Source organism: Crinia signifera, chromosome 19 (assembly GCF_055691185.1).
Source record: "Crinia signifera chromosome 19, ASM5569118v1, whole genome shotgun sequence".
Classification (NCBI taxonomy): Eukaryota; Metazoa; Chordata; class Amphibia; order Anura; family Myobatrachidae; genus Crinia; species Crinia signifera.
In genome coordinates, this window is record NC_139226.1 from 116,325,151 (window position 1) to 116,348,888 (window position 23,738).

The 23,738-nt window shown below is 46.2% G+C and overlaps 2 protein-coding genes across 3 annotated transcripts in view; one reads left to right on the forward strand and one right to left on the reverse strand.

Annotated features, from left to right (window-relative positions):
• Window positions 1–9,052, reverse strand: part of CFAP68 (cilia and flagella associated protein 68) — an 89,056-nt gene extending 80,004 nt beyond the window's left edge. Inside the window, exon 1 of the mRNA XM_083163221.1 lies at window positions 9,025–9,052. The gene's annotated coding sequence lies outside the window, so the exon portion shown is untranslated. The remainder of the gene's footprint in view (window positions 1–9,024) is intronic.
• Window positions 1–23,738, forward strand: part of ALG9 (ALG9 alpha-1,2-mannosyltransferase) — a 143,014-nt gene that overhangs the window by 46,041 nt on the left and 73,235 nt on the right. The window lies entirely within an intron of this gene.

The window sequence follows — 23,738 nt, forward strand, 5'->3', positions numbered from 1 at the left end:
ATGCGTTGGGTGATGCAGCACGTTTTTCCTTGAATATACAACAAAATATCGTCATTGAACATTTTTATTCCATTGAAAGAGACTTTTTTCATAAATAAAACCTTTGATACGGAATTCTGTGTTCAACATTATTTGAGAGACCAGTAGAGGTGTGTTAAGAACTTGATAGGATCTAGGGCGCCACCCCACAATTGTTTATATGTTTTGTGCGGGATATGGTCGTATTGTCACCAGTCATTAGGTCGACTTCGTTGGGTCGACAGGGTTCTAGGTCGACATGGATGAAGGTTGACAGGGTTCTAGGTCGACATGGGTTTTTTCACTGTTTTTTGAGCCGACCTGTGCCGACAGGCGGTATTTCATGCCCTACCATCCACTAGGGCGTGGTGGGAGAATAAAATAGTGGGTCGAGCGCAGTGAGGCACTGTGCCCGAAGCATAGCGAGCGATGCCAGGGGCTGCGGTTGACTTCCAACTGTGTCCATGTCGACTGTGTCGACTTTCGGGTCAAAAAACAGTGAAAAAACCCATGTCGACCTTGCAACCTGTTGACCTAACCCATGTTGATCTAACACATTTGTCGACCTAAACCCATGTTGACCTTGTCCCATATCGACCTAAGCACCTGTCGACCTTCACCCATGTCGACCTAGAACCTTGTCAACCTAAGTCGGGTCGACAATACGATCCACACCCGTTTTTTGCCCCTTTGCCAACAGGGGATGCGGTCATCTATTAGAATGAACTTAGGTCTACAGCCATTAGGTCGACCCCACTAGGTCGACTGGCAGGAAGGTCGACCTGACTTAAGGTCGACATGGGCCAAGGTCGACATGACGTAAGGTCGAATTTGCATAAAGGTCGACATGAGGAAGGTCGACTGGTCATAAGGTCGACATGGGTTTTTCACTGTTTTTTTAGCCGACATGTGCCGACAGGCGGTATTTCATGCCCTACCATCCACTAGGGCGTGGTGGGAGAATAAAATAGTGTGCCCAGCGCAGCGAGGCACCGTGCCCGAAGCATCGCGAGTGAAGCGAGCGATGCGAGGGTCCGATTCTCATTGCCAACTGTGTCCATGTCGACTGTGTCGACATTCGGATCAAAAAACAGTGAAAAACCCATGTCGACCTTATGACCAGTCGACCTTCCTCATGTCGACCTTTATGCAAATTCGACCTTACGTCATGTCGACCTTGGCCCATGTCGACCTTAAGTCAGGTCGACCTTCCTGCCAGTCGACCTAGTGGGGTTGACCTAATGACTGTAGACCTAAATGCAGTCTGACGAATGATCCCATTCCGCCAACAGGGGAGTTTGTGGATAAGGTTTGGTCTCTTAAAAATATATAGGTTCAGGCTTCAGGAAATGAGGTTTAGGATTATGCAATAATAAAGGGGGGATAGGGTTATACTATGGAGGAGAGGGTAGGGAGGATTAAGGTTAGATGGGACATGGAGATGGGACATACAGTTTTGAAGACGTAAGTTCTCTCTCTTTGCTGGGGCACTCTTGTTAAAGATAATCTAATCAATATTCAAATCCCGAATGAATAGAGGATCTAAAATGTTACTGTAGTATGACGTACTGGTGCAGTGATAACACAAATTTCCCAAAAATTGGTAATGGAATGTTTAGAGCTCAAGTAGGCTCCGGTGGTACAGACCTGGCTTAAAAAAGATTGACTAGAGTCTTAAAACATAACTTTTAATGGTTATCTGTACCTAAAACGGGTATACTCGATGAGCACACACACATGAATACAATTATCAGACATGGGACGTGGAGAAGGTAAGTAAACGTAACAGTCCACTATCAGGATAGTTAGCCTTGGGATGCTGCGGTCAGTCTTCTGACCGCTGTCTTCTCCACTGCCAGTGCCCCAGTTAGAAGAGAATATTGAGAGAATACCATGGAGAGCAATGCCGAGAAATACTTTGTAGTCCATGTTGTATTTGAAACAAAGAGTTCTATAGGCTTAGAGAGTTTGATATTACACTTGCAATTGTTAATACCTGCTGACTGGTGTTGTTTGGGTGGTCATTTGTCCATTAGAGAAAAGAATGTGCTTTGCGATCCAGTCTGAATTAGGCCCATAGAGAGTGGTGTGTGAGCCATTGCAGCTTGGCTTCTCCATGGCAGAAGATGGGCAGAATGACTGTACACTGGCAGATCCTAGAGCCTGGATAAGGAATGTTATGGAACAGCTTCGATCTCATGGCTTTCTGTCTGATGCAGCGAATGATCCTAAATCTCTCTCTCTGTTGACAGTCCTAAATCTAAGCTTTATATTTTTCTCCCTCTGCTCCCACTTTGGTCGCTCTTCCCATTCCCCTCTGTTCTCTTTCCTCCCCCTCCACTTTTCTGTTCACTTTTTAAGAGGGATTGATTGCAGCAAATTGCCATAGCTGGTAGCAGCTGTCACAACACTGCGGTGATTAAGAGCAGCGCTTGTGATTTGCCGCCTGATTGCATCGATCAGATAGAAGTAGGAGCGGATGTAAGAAGGAAGGTGAACTCCTGCAGCCTGAAGCGGCATGGCGGTGGTTTTTGGCATCTTAACTCTGTTGATGCCAGAGCCATCGTTCATTGCGTGATCTAGGGTTTACTGACAATGATACTTCACTGCACACTATTGTGTCCTGGTTTGCAATGTGGTCTAGCATTACTTTCATGCGCAGGTGTAGCCTGGGGTAGAACGGCTCTCAATAACAGTGAACCAATGATGCATAGATATTTTTAGAAATATATACTTGTATTTCTCTATTTATTGCTCTCCCGGAGCTGCAGTATGGATATTACTTCTAAAAATTAAAGAGTGATGTTTCCCATAGCAACCGATAAGATTGTCACCAATTTTTTCTAGGATGCAGTAGAAATGATAGAATCGGATTAGTTACTATTCATTTTTAGAAGTTTTAGTAAATGTACCCAGGGTATGGCGGCACTCTATATCTGTATTGCGCAAGGAACACGTCCATTATGGTGGCAACCTTAATGATATTTTTTGTTTTTTTTATGTTGAGTGGAAGATATTCAGTAGTTACGTGATATTTTAGATCATGTCCAGTGCTTGAAGTGGGCCTGTATACAACGGTATGGCATACCGGCACTTCACTTCGAGCACTGATTTTTTCCCCCCTATTTTTAGAAGTAGCCTTCTTTAAAACAGTACCGCTGCGGCAGAAGCGGGGACAGGGAGCTCGGCGGCTGGTCTGTATCCTCCTAATCACTCTGCCACCACTAGCTGACATTTAGGAGGAAGTCCCCGTGTCACTTTCCGTGGCAAGAGGGGGTGGATTTACTGGGGGACAATCACCCCCGTGACCAACAGTTCCTGACACATCGTGACTCATGGGGGAAGTCGTCGCTGCTATTATTCCCCACCAGGAGGAAGAGGAGCGGTGCGGCTGTGGAGTGAGCCTTGCAGACTGACAGCGCCGACAATGGACAAAGCTCACTGCAACCAGAGGTTGCCGGCGCCACGTCCAGGACAGCAACATGGGGGTGGGGAGGTGAGATGCTCCTAGGCTTGGAGATGGGCGCTGCTCCTGAGGGCTTGGGTAAAGGAAGGCTGCAGTTTAGTAGTGCTGGGGCCTGGGGAGCGGAGGAGGTGTGGGGAGGCGCTGCGGAGGTGAGGGGGGTGCTGCTGCAGAGACCCTCTTTCCATCTACCTGTTTCCCATGCTCCCCTTTCTCTTCCCAGCCCCTTCTCTCTCCCCAACACCCTCATGTCTTCCTAACTGCCCCTCTCTCCCCCTCCATGTCTTACCAACCCCCTCTCTTTTCCCATCCCTGTCTCTCCACAGCACCCCTCTCTTGCACACACTCTCTCTTCAACTCCCTGTCTTTCCATCCACCACTCTCCCCATCCCTGTTTCTACAGCACCTCTCTCTCTCGCGCCCCCAATCCCCATCCCTGTCTCACCAGCACCCTTCTCTTTCCCCCCTCTCTCCACAGCCCCCCATTCTCTCTAATTCCTTGTCTGCTCCAGCATCCACTCTCTCTCCCCGCCCGCCTCTCTAACCACTCTGTCTCCTCACCCTCCCTCTCTTTCTCTCTCCCGCACTCCCTGCCCCCCCGTCTTTCTCTTTTTTTTTCCTGGACACCCTCCCCCCCCCCCCTCTTTTTTTTTTCTCTCTCCTGTGTTGTCTCCCAACACCCCTATCTTATTTTCTTTTTCACCCTCTCTTCCTCTCTTATCTTTTTATATCCCTGTGGTCTGTGGTACACTACACATAGACACGCCCCTTTTCCAGTGACCATGCCCCCTTTTTCAGAGTGCGCGCGCCTTCGGCGTGCAGGTAACTGCATCCTTTATTTTTCCCATACCCCCACTTTTACATTTCCACTTCGAGCACTGATCATGTCTAAGAAGCCTTAATGGGACCTGTGAAACTGGAACACCATCGTTTTTTAAAAGTGAATCTATTTGTTGAGAGCCGGTATCGGGCTTTTGGGGCCGGCCCCGGTTCTAAAAATATGGGGAAGAAAATGAGTGGGGGGTTCCTGTATTTTGAGAACCAGCACCTGACTCCACTAGAAAAGGAGATATTGCCACACACTTGATGGGTCCCATGGGCAAAGCATTGATCAACCACTGCAAGTCAGCCCAGGCCAGGGATTCTTGGGGTACTCCAGGCCTTGGCCGAAGCCCAGGGCTATCCCGTGCACCCCTGAATGGTGGATGTGGGGTTGATAACTTTCTACCCCATACGTTCTACTCCCAAACCATGACCAGTACCGGACTCTTGGAGCCATCACTGGTTCTATAACTATGGGGGGGTAAAACTAGTGATGGCTGTCCCCTGTATTTTAGGTACGAGCCTTGGGCTCTTGGAGCCGGCCCTGGTTCTTAAAATAGGGGGGAGAAAATGAGTGGGGGTCCCACATATTTTAAGAACCCGCACCAGGCTCTACTAGCAAGGGAGATAATGCCGCAGCCAGCCGGGGACACACTTGATGGGTCCTATGGCCAAAGCATGTATCTTCCCCAGGGCTATCCCCGCACCCCTGGGTGGTGGGAGTAGAGTTAATAGATAATAATACAGTGGGACTACAGGTCCAAGGAAGCCTGCCCCAAATGTGGGTACTAGGAGAACCACAGGTATCAGCCTGTGGGGTATTAAAGGCCCACTGGTACTTATAGTACAGGAAATATTGAAATTTAGCTGCCTCTTCACCCATGAGGGCCAACTCCTCCCCAGGGCTTTCCTGACATCTTTACCCAGAACCTCTTTGGTTTCCGCATTGTCTTCACCTGGAGGGTGGCCTTTAAGCTCTATTGCATGGCCACCGCGCCTAAGGGCCTCCCCCCATGTCGTCTTCAGGAGCACTTGCTCGCACTTTCTCCGCTGTCAGACTGCCGACATCGAACTGGCTAATATTAGCCAATGCGAGGGGGCAAGGCAATGACGCTCCAGGTGAAGACGCTGGGGTAGGCCATCTTGGATATTTAAAAAGGACGCCAATTGGTTTGCACAGATGGCCGCTGCTTGCCAATCATGGCTCACTGCGCCATTGTCCCGCCCCCTTGCATTGGCTAATATTAGCCAGCATGCGGATAGGATGGCAGTCCAACAGCGTAGATGGAGCGAGCAATTACTCCTGAAGGAAAAAAATGCTGGGGAATCCCAGAGGTCTCCACAAAAGAGATTACAGGCCGCCACCCCTCCGGGTGAAGACGCCGGGGAAGTCACGACTGCCCTTATGATTTATTTATCTAGTTTCATCGGCCTTCACATAATAAAATTCACTACCGATTTGTCGCTGAATCTGTTACAGCATTCTGGGCTCTGAGTGTGGAGCACAAACAGAGTCTCTTGTTTGGAGTAATATACAGATGTAGCAGGGCTCTTCCTTGCCTGGCACCCGCCAGATCCCTTTCACTGGCGAGCACCGGCGATAGGGACTGGGACGCACGTGCGTCTCACACGCACGCGCGTTCCAGTATCACGGCGGCTGGGCAGCGTCTCCCTGCCTGTCTCCACTGTGGCGGGGACCAGCGGCAGGCTCCATTGCCACAGGGCCCGCGAGCGCCCCTGGCGGTTGCCGGCCGCTGGCGGGGGCTGACATTAGAATCGCCAGCACCTGCAAAGATGTAGCAGGCTACATCTGTATATATATTTTTTCGGTACTTGTGTATTATCACGGCGCCCATCGCATTGTATACCATACCACTAAATATGGTATGTGATGCAACGCGATATTGTACAATAAAATATCGCATCGTATGCCATCCAATGGCATGCGATGCGATGGCATCCGATTTTTAATTGTACAAGCACCCTGATGGGTCCTTACAATGTTAAATGCCCCCCCATTGTCAACGCCACTCCCAGTGTCAACGTCAACCCGAAGCGTGGCGAGCACAGCGAGCCCGCAAGGGGCGGCAGTACGCGTCCTCCGACCTTTTCATACCCCCACTATCCACGTCGGCGTGGAGTTTTTTCTCCTCACCGCTAACATAGAATATTTGTCTGTTGTGATATGGATCTTAAAGCTTACTTATCAAATCATCTGAAAATCATTTACTGTATAACATTGTAATGCCAATAATATTTATACCTTTCAAGCACACAGCAGTTACTATACTTCTGCTTGTCCCATTATGGGATCTCCATAAGTAACATAGCAACAATGATTCACCCATTACAAATGACAGGTTTATCCGCTGAACACACTCAAGTGTTTACTATTGGAATGTTAAGTGTAAAACAACCTGTATGCACTGACGCATTCTGCCACTCACTCAACCACATGTCCACCTACTGTGTCCCTGATAAGAGCAGACCGTCCATTAGTTCTTCTATAAAAGCAAAAATCCATACTATACTTTGTTTATTCTTGGAATGCTTAGAACTATAATTCAGGCATTTTATATTAGACCTGGCACCGTTACCCAATGTCTATTTACTTATGCTTTACCACTTTAGAATTAGCTGTAGCTGATATGCGTATACATGTCTGTATTAAGCTGGAAGAGTTCATTCCTTTGACTGTACCGTCGCTCTCCACAAGGGCTCACATGGATCAGTGTGCTATCCTCCTGTACTGTACCCTGTATATGTTGATATGAATCACAAAACTGGTGTATGTATTGTGTTCCATTCCCCAAAGCACATTGTGCGGAGATCTGCGGCCCGGATGTACGGTTTATATATTATAACATACAATACAATAAAATCCAAATGTTGTATAGTTAGAAATGTGTATACAGCTGGGATTACACAATAAGAATGATCAACTAAAGCCGAGTACACACTGTTAGATATATATGCAGATATATCTACAGAGGGATCCATACTGCTGCCCGATCGCAATTGGACGGACACGTTTGCATGCACCCGCCCATTGCGATGTCAATCACTGGTGACGCCTGCATCGGCTTTACGTGCGGTTGGGGGATCACCCATACACACATTATTACGCACAGATATCTTTAGATATATATCGGGCATCGTCTGTGTTGGACACAGACGTGATATATCTTTGAACAATGCAGTTCAGATATATCGATCGTACACAATGACCAATGGTCCTTCGATATATTGGCCTTTCAGTCGATATATTGGTCAGTGTTTCCCACCTTTACAATGAAAAATATATATTTCTAACAAGTTCACTTTATTATTAATAACACACGGTGCACTTCTAAACCCCAAATCAATATATTGAGGCAATAATTACTTGTTTTAGAATTGCTTTATAGCACAGTCCCATATGGATAATGCAGATAATCAGAACACGAGGTGGTGGAACTCATTACCCTTCCACGTACTCCCACTCGCATCCCGTTAGGCAGAGCCAGGGACAGTGCTACGATTTTTTGCCAACCCCCTGCAAACGATAAATGTGTGCCCTACCTCCAATATTATATAACAGGACAATTGTCTCACAATGAAGGGGTGTGGTCACATAAAAGTACCTTCAATTTAAGTTACGCCACAGAGTAGCACAATCTTATTCACATTACACCATTTGTAGTGCACCTAATTCATATTACACCACATTATAGTGCCCCTTATTCACATTACAACACACAGTTGTGCCTCTTATTCACATTATGACACAGAGTAGTTCCACTTATTCAGGTTACGACACACCGTAGTGCCTCCTATTCATGTTACATCTCAATAGTGCCCCTTATTCTTGCTATGTCAAAAGTGAACTAGCCCACTTGGCGAAATGCATTTTGCTGACCTATGCTATGCCGCTCCCCACTGCAGGGTGTAGCTAATAATAGAAGTAGACATGCAGCGTGGTGTGACAGACCAGGGTTGGCGTGCAGTGTGCAAGCGCCATTTTGAATATTCAGTTCCCAGCAAACCGGCAATCTGACCTAGGATAAAAGAAGTGTTAATCCCAGGTCGGACCCAGGTTGTGGAGCAGTGTGAAAGGGTAACCCGGGTCCTGTTCACTTCTATGGAGGAGGCAGCAACATCATCTCAGTGCTTCCTTCTCCCCTGCCCCCCCGCCTGATGCTCCGCCCTGCCCCCGGATGACGTCAGCGACCCGGCAATAAGCCACAGACATCACATCACCCTGAGGTGCCAGCAATCCGTGTTGGCTCCATACAGATATTGTATGGAATTCTGAAGTAAATGATTGCATGTGACCGGAACCTCCTTGATACTTCCCTTGATGCATTGACACCATCAATATTGCTCCGTTTATCTGAATGCCTTTCTGCCATTTTATCTTGGATGTCACCTCGCCACCTCAAACTCAACATTTCCAAAACAGAATTAATTATATTCCCACCAGCCAAGAGTAGTTACCAACCTGATATCTCTATCACTGTTGAGAACACAACAATTAATCCTACTCCACAAGCTCGCTGCCTAGAGGTCATCCTCTACTCTGAACTCTCCTTTATTCCTCACATTCAGTCTGTCTCTAAATCGTGTTACATGCATCTAAAAAACGTATCCAAAATCCGTCCGTACCTTACACAAGACACTGCAAAAACTCTAATCCATGCACTCATTATATCACCCATTGATTATTGCAATGGCCTCCTTACCGGTCTTCCTAAGGAAAGACTCTCACCATTACAATCCATTCTGAATGCAGCTGCGAGGCTGATCTTCCTGACTAGACGTTCTGCTGATCCGCTCTGTTAGTCCCTCCCTGTATTTTACCGCATTAAAAAATTATTATATTCACATACAAGGCCATTAATCTGACTACACCAACATATATCTCTTCGCTTATATCAAAATCTATCCCCACCGGACCTCTCCGCTCTGCCCAAGATCTGCGTCTCTCATCCACACATTACTAGATCCCATTCACAATTGCAGGACTGTCTTCGGGCAGCCCCCACCCTATGAAATGCCCACGCACATTAAGACTCTCCTCTTTAGGCAGCTTATCATATTCCGGAACCCCACACAACCTCTAGTAGCATTCATATATAATTGCATTCCATCAGGACTGTCTGTCTTGCAATCAGGTGGGACTGCCATGCCATCCTTATGTATCCCTCCTATTATCCCTTGTGAGCAGGGTCCTCCGACCTATATATTAGTTTGTTAGTACCCAGTCTGTTTTCAATACAACATCATTTTGCTGTGCTATATAAGGAACTGTAAATAAATAATTATAGCCTTAATAAGCATCTGAGGACACAATCAGTTCAGCGCCACTTCCCTTGATCGCCCATAATTGTCTTTTTGCGACTGATCCACTGAGCCACCACCTTTCCCAGATGCTTCAGATACTGCTCGTCTTAGTTGCAACTGTGCAATCTTATAGTGTCTTGGACACATGTGCAGTTTGAAACATTGGCCATTGGCATGAATGAGCATTGAGTGCAACGTTGAATCAGCGCCGGTGTTCCTGCTGACCCGCAATTATATATATATGTAGTTTTTGTTGTTGTTATCCATCTGTTTTACAATTGAGGCACATGGACGGAAAAAAAAAAACGGCGGTTGATCCAGACCATGTACATAATAGTTCCAGTTTAGTTAAGCATTGCATACACTGCACATGTTTCGGAGTAGTACAATAGATGTGTGACAATCTGGCAGTATAGGTCTCATCTATCTATATATAAAAGGCTAACGACTCCTCACCCCTATTTGGTGAAGTACTGCTAGTGACCACTAGAGGCCACTCGACAGGCCCAATTCCTCCTTTGTGTGCTAAAAGATGTCAAAACAGTAAATGAAAGCAATTTTTGCAGGGACACTGATTTGTTTCAAACTTGCCGGATATGGAGAAAGGGGACTATGAACACTGATATTAGAGGTAGGAGCAGATAGGGACTGGGAATGGGGTGGAAGTTTGTGAGCTAAAAACTGTCACAGCTCAAAGTGAACATACATTAAATTGCAGAAGCCATCTTTTTGACAGGCTTTTAACTGCAAAAACATTCCTGTGAACCCAAGCACAGAAACCTATGTGTAAGAGAATAGCAATAGTACAAATATACCTATATTATACTATACTATATTCACTTTGTACTGTGACTGTTTTTACTTTCACTTTGAGCTGTGATAGTTTTTAGCACACAAATAAGTAAGTTGGTCCCTGCAATAATTGCTTTTACTTTCTGTTATGGCCTCTTTCAGCACACAAAGAAGTAATTTGTTCCGTTGAGTGGCCCCTAGTTTCCAGTGGCGGTACTTCTCATAGATGTGAGGAGTAGTTAGATAGAGATATAGATATAAACCCTATTTTTATAGCAGCATATACATTGATTTGATAGTGCTCAGTCAGAAGTTGGTTCATGCATTGCTGTTGCTGAAATAAGAGAATTGTCCTTGAAATGATGCCCATCAGACAGAGTGGAAGTATCCGTTTTGTGTGGTGAACCATATTCTTGCTCCTATCATTGGACTAGGAGAGTACCGTCACAGAAACCTGTCAAGTGTTGGACACCACTCCCACTAATAAGCCCACGCCGCAGAATGTAACGCTTACTAATTGCATATGCCATGTTACATCCCCTTCTGGATGACTGGATCACATCATGGATACTATAAATATTGCTTCATCCCTACAAATGGGTGACTCGATCTGTCCTATTTATTCACTGGAATGTTGCCTAGACGTGTGCTAGAAATCAGTGCTTGGGTAGGGTGCTATGGGCTCGTGACGATATTGAGATATGGGCACATGAGTCATATTGGTCTATCTCTGTCAGATGGTTTAAAATATGACATGTCCTAAGCGTTTCAGTATAATTTAAAGGTCCGAAGGGAGAATTCGCCCGCGATCTTCCATGAACCGCCCGGGAAGCTTCTGGGTGGCAGGACTGCACGCGATACACAGTATGCAGTCTTTTTACGTACAAGGTATCGTGTGCGATCCCAGCGAAGCTGCGATGCCCATGCTGCACTGTAGATCTATCGCATCGCCAAGAGTCAAAGTCGCATGTGTTATAGACACACTGACAAATCCTCCTAAAGACTCGAGGGTGAGATTTAATTGGATGAGAGATAAAGAAAGTGATAAGAAATCAACAGTTTTTTAAAACGGCAATCATTTACACTGCAAAACCAGTTTGATTTTGCCGTATAAATGATTGCCGCTTTAAAAAAAAATTTGGAGATTTCTTAACAAATTTCTCACTTTCTGAATCTCTCATCCTATTACATTTCACCCTTCATTGGAAAATGTTTTCAAAGAACTCGGTACTTGTGTATTTTGGCGGCGCCCATCGCATCGTATACCATAACGCATGCGATGGTATGCGACGCGATTTCGGTGGTTAGTGTACGATGGCATACAATTTTCAAATTATATGCCATTGTACATGGCATACAATGCCATACGATGCAATGCGATTAAACATTGTATAAGCACCCTAATGGGTGCTTACAATGTTAAATGCACCCCCACGCTACCCCCCCCCCACTATAAACGTGAACCCGAAGCATGGCGAGCGCAGCGAGCCCGCGAGGGGCGGCGGTACGCGTCCTACGACCTTTTCATACCCCCACTATCCACGTCGGCGTGGAGTTGAGAATAGAATAGTGAGGCGAGCGCAGCGAGCCACCGAGCCCGAAGCGTGGCGAGCGGACGCGGATACCTTCACAGGTAAACGCGTCCCTTCGCGGGCTTCACAGGTATCCGCGTCCCCTCACGGGGCTCGCTGCGCTCGCCACGCTTTGGGCTCGGTGGCTCGCTGCGCTCGCCACACTATTCTATTCTCAACTCCACGCCGACGTGGATAGTGGGGGTATGAAAAGGTCGTAGGACGCGTACCGCCGCCCCTCGCGGGCTCGCTGCGCTCGCCACGCTTCGGGTTCACGTTTATAGTGGGGGGGGGGGTGGCGTGGGGGTGCATTTAACACTGTAAGCACCCATTAGGGTGCTCAAAAGGGTGCTTATACGATTTTTCATCGTATAGGGGGTCAAAATCGTCTCGCATCGCATGCCATCGGGTACATGGCATGCGATGCGATCATCGTACGATGCACAAATCGGGCGCCGCCAAAATACACAAGTACCGAACTCTATGGTATGAAACACGTGTGGCCAGAGTGGAACCCTCCGATTTATCTAATGTCCTGATTATTTTTATTCATTCTTCTCACTTTGTAAAATTTGTGACGACAACTTTTGAAATGATGACTTGTGTAACATTTTGTTTTCAATGCCGATGGTACTATTACACATTGTGCTTTTGTTTGTATAATTACATGTTAAAGCTTCGATAAAGAAAGATTGCAATACGAAGCTCGTTCCCTCAGTATCACTCTAGAGCACAGGTTATCAAACTCGGTCCCCAGGGCCCCACACAGTGCACGTTTCCCAGGTCTCACAGAATCGCAAGTGAAATAATTAGCTCCACCCGTAGCTCTTTTAAATGTGTTGATGAGTGATGAATGCACCTGTGCACCTGCCGGGTGACCTGGAAAATGTGAACTGCGTGGGTCCCTGGGGGCCGAGTTTGAGAACCTGTGCACTAGAGTGATTCCATGGGAACGAGCTTCGTATTGCAATCTTACCCCTTCTCTAGTGTATGGGCACCTCAAGGGTAAAATACTATAAATAGTTGGGAAAATAAAGTTTATATTTTTAATATATTCATATGGCAAACAAGCAAAAAGACGACGGATGGATTTCCTATATGCAGAAATAGCCGTATTTTTCTTTAAACCCTTGTTTTATTCTTTATTGACTAACTTTTGTAACACGTACAAATCCCAGACTCACACAAGCACTATATATCTAAATAATAAAAAGTGAATGGTGAATTGTTTTCCTGAAGGTATACTGTACCTCAGAAGCCTTTTCTCTGTACATCGAAAATTTGCCATTTCTATTCGGTGATGGGCCCGATTCAGAGATGTTCCATGGAGCTAAGCGATTATCTACAGCACGGATGGGGAACCTCCAGCTGTTGCTGAACTACGCATCCCAGCATGCCCTGCAACAGTTTTAGCATGCCCAAATAGCAAACATGTAGCAGGGCATGCTGGGATGTGTAGTTCAACAACAGCTGGCAGGCCGAAGGTTCCCCATCCCTGATCTACAGACTGTGCATGTGCTGCAATCGCGTTGTGCATGCGTCAAGGTGCGATCCTTCATGCAATGAGGGTTTCATTACAAAGTATTTGACAGGAAGTGAACTTTTGTGGGTGTTAATGGGAAGTTAACGAGGAGTAGTTGGAAAAAACAACGGAGGAAAACGTCAGTCGCACATGACCAAATCATACAGTAGGACCCCCAGATATATTACAATATTTAATGCAACCATTCCATATACGGAGGTGTGCTACCCCAGGACAGTAGGCAATATCGAGAAAAAGAGAAGAAAAGAGTGTCCTTTAATGTGGGTGCACCTAGTGCTAATAAAATGTAACTTTTAATAAACAATTATAAAATAAACTGCGAAATATGTTAAAAATATAGCAAAGACAAACAACAATGATAGTAGGAAATCACACATAATTAAAATAAAGGTGGCAAGTAGATCGCTCTCTCACAAATATTCAGGGTAATCTGAGTCAGTGGGTGTGTTTATACGTTAGTTGGGCAAATGGTTATTGTATAAAGAACCTCGGATAGATTTATCATTAGTGGTAATGCCCTTTATCAGGTACACACAATTCGCTACAGACGATATTGCTCAGTAGCTGACTAATTCCCGTTACCCAAACATTTATGGGATGTATATAGGGGTCAGTGCTGAGTATCGTCTTAGCGTGGCTGGTATTTAGTCCACTGCGGGCCCGCAAATGGACAATCACCTTTGCCCACACACCGGCTCACCGTCACTCTCCGTTGGTGTTTATGTTGCACCAGCGGTATAATGCCAGTTTGAGCCCGGATATATGGTGTAATAGTTGGAAAAAATGCAGGAGTGTCATGGCCATTTTCGGGGCGTGTATCTGACGTCAGCTGTGAGTGGCCAGGTCCAGTCTGCGTAGCCATAAGCCCTTGTACCTTGTTCTTGCTTATAGGCTGCATATTTGTACACAACTGTGAATGAGTTACGGTAGATCCGGTGGGTGTTTCTTTGCATTTCCCAGTGTGGCTTCACTTTCCATTAGGCCAAGAAAATCACTTTTCTTGCACCCTTGAATCAGGCCCAATGTCATGGGCTTGGAGTCACAAACTCTATCGGGGGAGCATAGAATATCATGAAAGTATTTTTCTTTCTCATAATTCAAAAGAACGACTAATCTCCGTTAACGGGCAAAGTAAAAGTTATTGGCCGATCCTTGATGGGTATGGTATAAGTCCTTGACAGTTGGGATTCTGACGGTTGTGTCTCCGACATCGGAATCCAAGTTGGGATTCCAACTGTCGGGCTCCTGAAAGTCGTAATTCTGATATTGATGGTTGAGTTAATAGAAACTGCAGTCGTTTATAGACATTTTTTTACGGGTATTGGCCTTATTTCTGGCTACCACTAACTTCCTGTGGCTCAGTTACCTAGTCACCTTGTTTTAAGGTAGCTTAGTTTTACTGTAATTTTTTTGTCATTTATATATTCTTTTTTGTTGTGTTCCAACTTGATGGATGAAGTTGCTGAAGAGTTTAAATGTTCCTTATGTTACACCCTGTGTGTGCTAGTGCCATCTTCCTGCCTCTGTCTGCTGCACTTGTAGCCCTAGACTAAACTCTCATTTAAATTTTCAGTCTGTTCGGAATAAAGAATGATCGAGTTCGTATTGTCTCTGAAGAATTTAAGTGATAGTATAGAGCCCTTGGGTGCAAAACAGGAGTATTTGAAGTTAATGAAAACCTGCAGGCGTTTAAATGGCATGTAATATAGATGTAGTCTTAGGTTTGCTGTGTGCTTTCTCACTGAAATAAGTACCCTTGACATGTTTCATTGCACATCAAGTGTTTAATCATTTGTTACAAGAGAAGTGTGCAGTACATTGTCTAAGCACTTGTGTGGTTTCAATCAAATGAAAAATGAAAGAGCTGTCCATTGCGCCGGTATGACTCAACGCTGGTTCTTCCGTTAAATCGTTTTAGTACCTTCATTTATTCATCATTTTGAGTCTTTAGGAAAATTCTTACCAAAGTTTCTCCATAATTATATTACTGCTGATTCATTTGATTTGATTTCATTTAAGTATAGCAGATATCTAGAGGTAACATTTTCAAATTTGTTTATGAAGCTTTTCCTGTTGCTCATACAGTGTACAGTCATTAGGTCTAGACATACATACAGTGGGGGTCGAAAGTTTGGGCATCCCAGGCAAAAATTTTTTTTTTTTTTTTACATCAATATTTTTATTGAATGCAATTATAGGGGGGGGGGGGGGTACAGAAAAAAGAGAAAGGGTAGGGGGGATAGGAGGTACAAGTGTGGGGGGAGGGGGGGAGTTCTGCAAACATACAATCAAATTGGCAGAGTACATATGTTAGACATAAAATACAAAGCATAAAAAGACATGGGCAGAAACAGATAACAGCTGGAGGCATACGTGCCGAACATAATAACCATAGGTTGCGGGCGTCCGCCACTTTCCGTGGTTCGTGGGCAAAAGGTCAGGTAAGTAGAAATGTGGCATTGGGGGAATGTACATTGCTTAGAGCTATCGAGACTCACTCATTAAGGCTAAATTGGCGGGGATCGCAGAGGGATGGCTTAGGGAAATATTGTGAACCTTGTCCGTCAGTGACGAAGTCATGCCAGTAGGACCAGCGTACTAGGGGGGAGGAAGTTGAATAGGTGTATGGGATGTATTCTGTTTCCATAGTGTAGTTGAAGTGGGTTTTTTGAATAACCTTCACAATTTGGGGAGGCATAGGTTGTTTCCAGCATTGAGCCAGGGCTGAGCGGGCTGCAATACAAATGTGTCCCAAAACATAACGTTTGTGAGGAGGAATGGAATCAGGAAATATGTTTAGTAGTGCCACTGAGGGAGAGGGGGGCAATGAAATATCTAGAACTTGTTTAATTAAGTCAAATACATCTCTCCAATAGCTAGTGATGGAAGGGCAGGACCAAAATATGTGATAGATATGGCCAATTTCTCCACACTGCCTCCAGCAGAATTTGGAGCAAGAGGGCCAAAAAGAGTTTAGTCTGTCAGGAGTCAAATATAGCCTGTGAATCAACTTTATATGCATTTCAGCATGATTTAGGCAACGTGACATGGAGTGGGAGGATAGGAAAATTTTACTCCACTGGGCATCTGAAAGTGTTAAGCCTAGGTCAGTTTCCCATTTTTTCTGCGCGTTTGATTTAGGGATATCGGATAAGTCTAGGAGCATTTTGTACCAGAACGTGATGTCTCCTCTGGATTGTGGCTGGTTGAGGCGAGAGTAGATTTGTAGGGATAGGGCGTTGTGTGGGTCCGACTGGCGGGGGGCACTTTTCCACCAATGACATATTTGATAGTAGTGGAGAAGTTCAGACCCTGGGATAGAGTATTTATTCTGTATTTGGGGGAATGGTAGCAAGCATTGGCCATCTAGAATATCACCTAATTTAGTCACACCAGAGGCAATCCATTGCTGGAGGTGCAGATCCGGTATCAATTTGGATATCGACTTCAGGGAGATGTATGATAATTGGGACGTGGAATGAGGAAGCTTAGCCGCTAGTGAATCCCATACTAGGAGGGAGGCTTGGGTAGAGGGGAGGAGCAAATGGATTTTGGGCCTGAGGGCTTTGGGCATCCGAAAAAGGTCCTCAGCAGGGAGAGGGACATAGTACCTTTCAAGCCCCACCCACCTCGAGTCAGAGTCAGCATCAGAGAGGAGTTTTAATTGGGCCAGTTTACAAGCATTGTGGTAGAGACTCAAGTCCGGAAGAGTCAGGCCACCTTTAGCTTTAGGGAGGATCATTCTGGAGCGGGCCAGTTTAGGGGGGCCAGAGGACCAAATGTATTTGAGCATAATTGAAGTGCATGTAGCAAGTTCTTTTTTAGGGAAGGTATATGGGATAGTACGAAATAAATACATTAATTTAGGCAGGAGAGTCATTTTGAAGGCTGCCATGCGGCCCAACCAGGAGATGTCGAATGCAAGCCAGGACTTGGTGAGGGCTTTTAGGGAGCTTAGAAGGGACGGAAGGTTTACCTCAAAAACTTTCTTGGTGTCAGCAGGGATATTTATGCCCAGATATCGGATGGACTCAGTTTGCCAGTTATAGGGAAATCTAGAGTGTAATATAGGTGACGAGCTAGCGAGATTAATGGGAAGGGCATCAGTTTTTGTGGTGTTAAGTTTATAGTAGGACGCTTTACTAAATGAGTCGAGTGTGTCATGTAGATGAGGTAGGGTTGAGGAGGGGTCAGAGACAAAGAGGAGAACATCATCCGCGAAGAGACTCAGCTTATGCGTGGAGGGGCCAATCTGTATTCCAGGAAAGAGGGGGTCTTGGCGAATTTTACACGCAAGAGGTTCGATAGACAACACAAAAATTAAAGGGGAGAGGGGGCAACCTTGTCTAGTGCCGTTTGAGATAGAAAAGGAGTCGGAGAGGAAACCGTTGCTGAACACTCGGGCCGAAGGTGCGCTATAAAGAGCAAGGATAGACGATAGGATACGGTCTCTAAAACCGAATTTAGAAAGGACTTCGCGCATGTATAGCCAATTTAAGCGATCAAAGGCCTTCTCTGCGTCCAATGACAGCAGAAGAAGACCCTGGTTATCCTGCAAGGAGTCAATTAAGTTAAACACTCTGCGTGTGTTGTCAGAAGACTGCCTCCCAGGTACAAACCCAGTCTGGTCCGAGTGTATCAGCGAGGGTAGGTGGGCATTAATCCGTACGGCAATAAGCTTAGCAAATAGTTTGATGTCCCCATTGAGTAAAGCTATTGGGCGGTAGTTGTGGCAGTGGGCTGGGTCCTTTCCGAGTTTAGGGAGGGTAATAATCTGCGCCTCTAGCATTTCCTTGGGAGGAGAGCCTGAGGAGGAGATGAAGTTAAAGAGATCTGTAAGGTAAGGGGTGAGGGTGTCACGAAAAGTCACATAGAAATCATTAATGTAACCATCGGGGCCAGGGGCCTTACCACGCGGTAGGGACTTAATTGCGTTTGTAACTTCGAGGTGGGTCCAGGGAGCATTCAAGGCCTCTAGGTGATTTGTAGTGAGAGAGGGCAAGTTTAGTCCGTCCAAGAAAGAGGCGATAGAAATATTTGTGGGTTGGGGGGTTTCTGGGTCTTGGGACAAGTTGTAGAGTTGAGAGTAATAGTTAGCAAATTGATTAGATATGTCCCGCGGGTTCATGAGCTTCTCATTGGAGGAGGTATGGATGAGCTTGATTCTGTTTTTAGCATGTTGCATCCGCAATTTACGGGCCAACATCTTGCCAGATTTGTTACCTAATAGGTAGAATCTCTGGCGTAGCTTATTAAGAGCTAATTGCGTTCGTGCCATCAGCAGTTTCTGCAGATTACTGTGTGTTTCAGAGAGCTCTTTACGGAGTGCGGGGGAGGGGGAAGATTTGTTTTTGTTTTCTAACTCTTTGAGTTTTTTTTCTAAATCTGACTGCTTCTGGGCATTTTGTTTTTTAAGGGTTGCGCCAGCCTGGATAGCCGCACCTCGGGTGACTGCCTTAAAGGCACACCAATGGTTCGGGATGGATGTATCATGGGGGGAGTTGGAGGAAAAATAGGAGGTGATGTTATCAGAGATAATTTTCTTGGATATTGGTTCTGATAGAAGGTGGGGCGAGAGACGCCACGGCCGGGGGGGCACACTGTGGCTATGCAGTCTCCATTTCCAAGATAAAGGGGCATGATCTGACCAGGTGATGGGGAGGATAGTTATGTTTTTAGATTGTTGTAAAGTCCACTTATCACATAAAAGCAGGTCAATTCTGGAGTAGGTGTTATGGACGGGGGAATAAAAGGTATATTCGCGGTCAGAGGGGTTATGGATTCTCCATATGTCATATAAGTCAAACTCGGCTAAGAGGTTGCGGAATGCCAGGGAGGGGCCTGAGGAGGGGGAAGGACGGGAGGATGTGGTTTTGGAGGATTTATCGAGTAGCGGGTTTAACACTAAGTTAAAATCGCCCATTACTAGTAGTGAACCTTTTGTTGATTTACGTATTAAGAGGCACAGTTTGCGTAAGAAGGGAATCTGGTTAGAATTAGGGGCGTATACGGACACAAGAGTAACAGGTTTCTCTTCCAGAGTCCCAGTTAAGATTAAATAACGTCCATTCTTATCAGCGATTTGGGATTGCTGCACGAAGGTCACATTTTTACTAAACACTATAGCAACTCCGTTGCGTTTAAATGGACCATTGGCATAAAAGCCAAGGGGGTATCTGTTGTCTTTAAATAGGGGAGGGTTTAGTGAGGAAAAGTGAGTTTCCTGGAGGGCAACAACGTCTGCCTTCTGCTTGTGGAAAAATGTGAGAGCTAGCCTACGTTTATTGGGGGAGTTTAATCCCTTGACATTTAAGGAGAGGACATTAATCATTGGAATACCACTGGGGGCTGCAGATGGGTAAGAGATCTAACACACAATGTGGTATTGACTTGGTGGGAGGGACGCCCATGGCTTGGAGCATGATGCAGAATCTGGAAGGGGGGGGAAAGGCACGACAACATGGGAGGTAATGGGGAAACTGGGATAGGGATAAGGGAAGACAAAACCAAAACGGTCCAGTATATCGGACCGGCATGACTACTGCAGGGAGAAAAATTAAAGGTAAATGCAGTAGTATGGGAGAAGTAGGGGGCATAATGTGTGGCCTAGCGCCACCACCCATAGAAACCCACTAAATACTTTATATCAAATAACACAACCATGAATAAGTAACCATTAAATAGCGGCAACTGAAGAAAGAGAGAATGGAAACATGGCTATCTATGCATCTGCTAACAATATATTATAACACATCTGAACGGCCGGCGGAAAAGCCGACGTATAGTAACCTGATGAGGAAAGCAATGATAGACAGTAATAAACTATATGAACTTATAAAATGTATAGGTAAACAGGCAATGAAAAGTCTGGACAGGCAATAAGTTGTTATACTTATCCGGGGGACCTCTCCCCCTGTAGCCGAAGGTAGGTAACTGTCCAGCTATGAACTGTTGCAACCAAGAAATTGTATGAGAATGTGCTGCTCGATCTTTCAAGTGGTCGACCACTCCGTGTGGGGTGCTGAACTTGGTTTGGAAGTGGAGGGGCGAATCACAGTAATGTCCCACTCCGAGAGGAGTTTGACCCCCGCATCCAGGGAGGAGACAGTGTACGAGGATTCTTCATGAGTGATCATGAGCTTCACCGGAAACCCCCAGCGGTATGGAATATCATGTGCTCTAAGGGCTGTCGTGATTGGAGCCAACGATCTTCTCCTGGCTAGGGTCAGTGCGGAGAAGTCTGGGAAGAGTTGTAGGCCACCCAGGATGTCAGAGTCGCCAGCCATCCTTACTGCCCTCATGATACGTTCCTTGGTGGTAAAAAAGTGAACCCGCAGGAGAGTGTCTCTGGGGAGTGCTGAAGAGACTGAGCGAGGTCTTGGCAGCCGGTGGACACGGTCAATTAGGAGTTCGTTCCCGTCAGCGGTTGGCAGTAGTTTACGGAACAGAATGTCAACGTAGTTTTCCAATTCTGAATTAGACACCGAGTCAGGGATCCCTCTGATTTTGATGTTATTTCTCCTGGACCTGTCTTCCATATCTGCCATCTTGTTTTGAAATGTCTCAATCTCGGTTTGTTGTCGGTCATACGAGGATACAAGGTCGTTGTGTGAGGTAACTAGTTCCTCCATCTTCCTCTCAAGATGATCTGTACGATCCCCAATAGCGACCAATTCCGTCTTGACCTCCCGAATTGCAGAGGCCAGATCTTTAGTCAGTTCAGATTTGAAGGTGGACATCACCCGACACAGAGCTCCAATTGTGAGCGGTGCATCGGGGTCGCAGTCAGCGCCCATTGTGGAGAGAAGCAGATTGGGGCTACGTAGCAGGGCATCCCCCGCAGCGACAGGTGCCGGTTGGCTGGGAGAAGGTGTGTTGCCTGCAGCATTTTTCCTGGTGGAAAATGAGACACGGGGGGGTTGCGTCTCCTTGGGCTTCTTGGTAGGCATAATGGGGAACCGAGTCAGGTCAGCAGGACACAGAGAAGGAGTTGCACAGCTTTATCCGTGTTGGTTGGTCAGGCGTTAAACTTCGCTATCATGGAGTGGCAGTGAAGGCGCGGGCAGCATGGGTGGTGGCGGATCGGAGTACAGGGTTACATCATGAAGGGCTGTGGTGCCGGTACCCCGGCGGGAGCGAGGGTGTCACCCAGGACCGCTAGAAGCTGATGGGATAGTAAGTTAAGTCACTGAGTTTTGGGAGTTTGGCACACTGTATAAGTTGATGCAGGTCAGCAGATGCAGCAGTATAGTAAACTTGAGAGATCAGCAGCAATTCCAATAGTAGAGCATCAAGGAATGTACAGAGAAGTCTGCCAGGGAGTCCCCTGTCGGGAAACTGTGGATGCAGTGGGGGGTACTGGCAGGGCAATCACTGCTGAAGGGGGGACTGCAGTTGTTAAGGGGCTAGGTAGGATGCCAATAACAGGCTGGTCTCCTATCTGGCAGAGATCAGAGGTGATGGACAGCACAGTGTCAGTGGTTTGGTGCAGCTGGGGAAGGTTGTGGCACTTCACACACTTTATAGCTGTGCCTGCAATGCAGTCTGAGCACTGCAGGCTGAATCCAAGATGGCCGCCGCCGGGAGGATGATGTCCCCTGCAGCTCCCCACTGATCTCCCTGGGGCTTGCACTGGTAGGTGTGGGGTGGGACAGGCTTGGGTGGTGGAAGGGGAGTGCAGCTCACCTTCCAGCTGCGAAATTCGCGGGTCTGGCGGCCGCGGCAGTCCGCGAACGGCCGCGATGCGGGTCTGGAGCCTGAATCCCGGGCAGGCCTGTAAATTGAGGCCGCGGCTTCAGGTGCTGGGTAGGCCCCAACCTGCGGGATGGGTTTCTGACCTTCCCCGGCTCCGCAGTACACAGCAGTGTGGTCCGGGGGGTCCCTGGAGGGTGAGGGGACGGATGTATAGCGCTGGCTGGGTGAGAAACACCTGCAATTAGAGGGGTCAGCAGGAGCACTGTAAAGGTGCGTCTGGCTCCGTTCCCCGCTAGGCCACGCCCCGCAAAAAAAAAATATTTTAATGTGCAAAAAGAAGCCAAGGAAAGATGGAAAAATCTCCAAAAGGCATCAAATTACAGATTAGAAATTCTTACACTTTCAAAATAACAGAAAGCAAAAAATGGTGTCTGTAAAAGTTTGGGCACCCTGCAGAGTTTATAGCATGCACCGCCCCTTTTGGACAGCAGAGACCTGGCAGTGACATGGATTGTTCTCAATCATCATCTGGAAAGACCAGATGATGTCAATCTCAAAGGTTTTAAAAGCCCAGACTCATCTGACCCTTGCCCCAACAATCAGCACCATGGGTTCCTCTAAGCAGTTTTGTAGAACACTGAAACTGAGAATAGTTGACGCTCACAAAGCAGGAGAAGGCTATAAGAAGATAGCAAAGCGTTATCAGATGCCCATATCCTATGTTCGGAATGTAATTAAGAAATGGCAGTCATCAGGAACAGTGGAAGTTAAAGCAAGATCTGGAAGACCAAGAAAAATATCAGACAGAACAGCTCGCAGGATTGTGAGAAAAGCAAGTCAAAATCCATGTTTGACTGCACGATCCCTCCAGGAAGATCTGGCAGACACTGGAGTTGTGGTACACTATTCCACTATAAAGCGATACTTGTACAAATATGGTCTTCATGGAAGAGTCATCAGAAGAAAACCTCTTCTACGTCCTCACCACAAAAATCAGCGTTTGAAGTTTGCAAATGAACATATAGACGAGCTTCTGTGGACCGATGAGGCTAAAATTGAACTTTTTGGCTGGAATTTGCAAAGGTACGTTTGGAGAAGGAAGGGCACAGAATTTAATGAAAAGAACCTCTGTCCAACTGTTAAGCATGGGGGTGGATCAATCATGCTTTGGCGTTGTATTGCAGCCAGTGGCACAGGGAATATTTCACGAGTAGAAGGAAAAAAAAGATTCCAGAAAATTTTGGACGCCAACTTGATGCCATCTGTGAAAAAGCTGAAGTTAAAGAGAGGCTAGCTTCTACAAATGGATAATGATCCTAAACACACCTCAAAATCCATGGTTTGGATTACATCAAGAGGCGTAAAATGAAGGTTTTGCCATGGCCTTCACAATCTCTTCAAATCTATGGATAGACCTTAAAAGAGCAGTGCGTCACAGACAGCCCAGGAATCTCAAAGAACTGAAAGACTTTTGTAAGGAAGAATGGCCGAAGATTATTATTTATTAACAGTT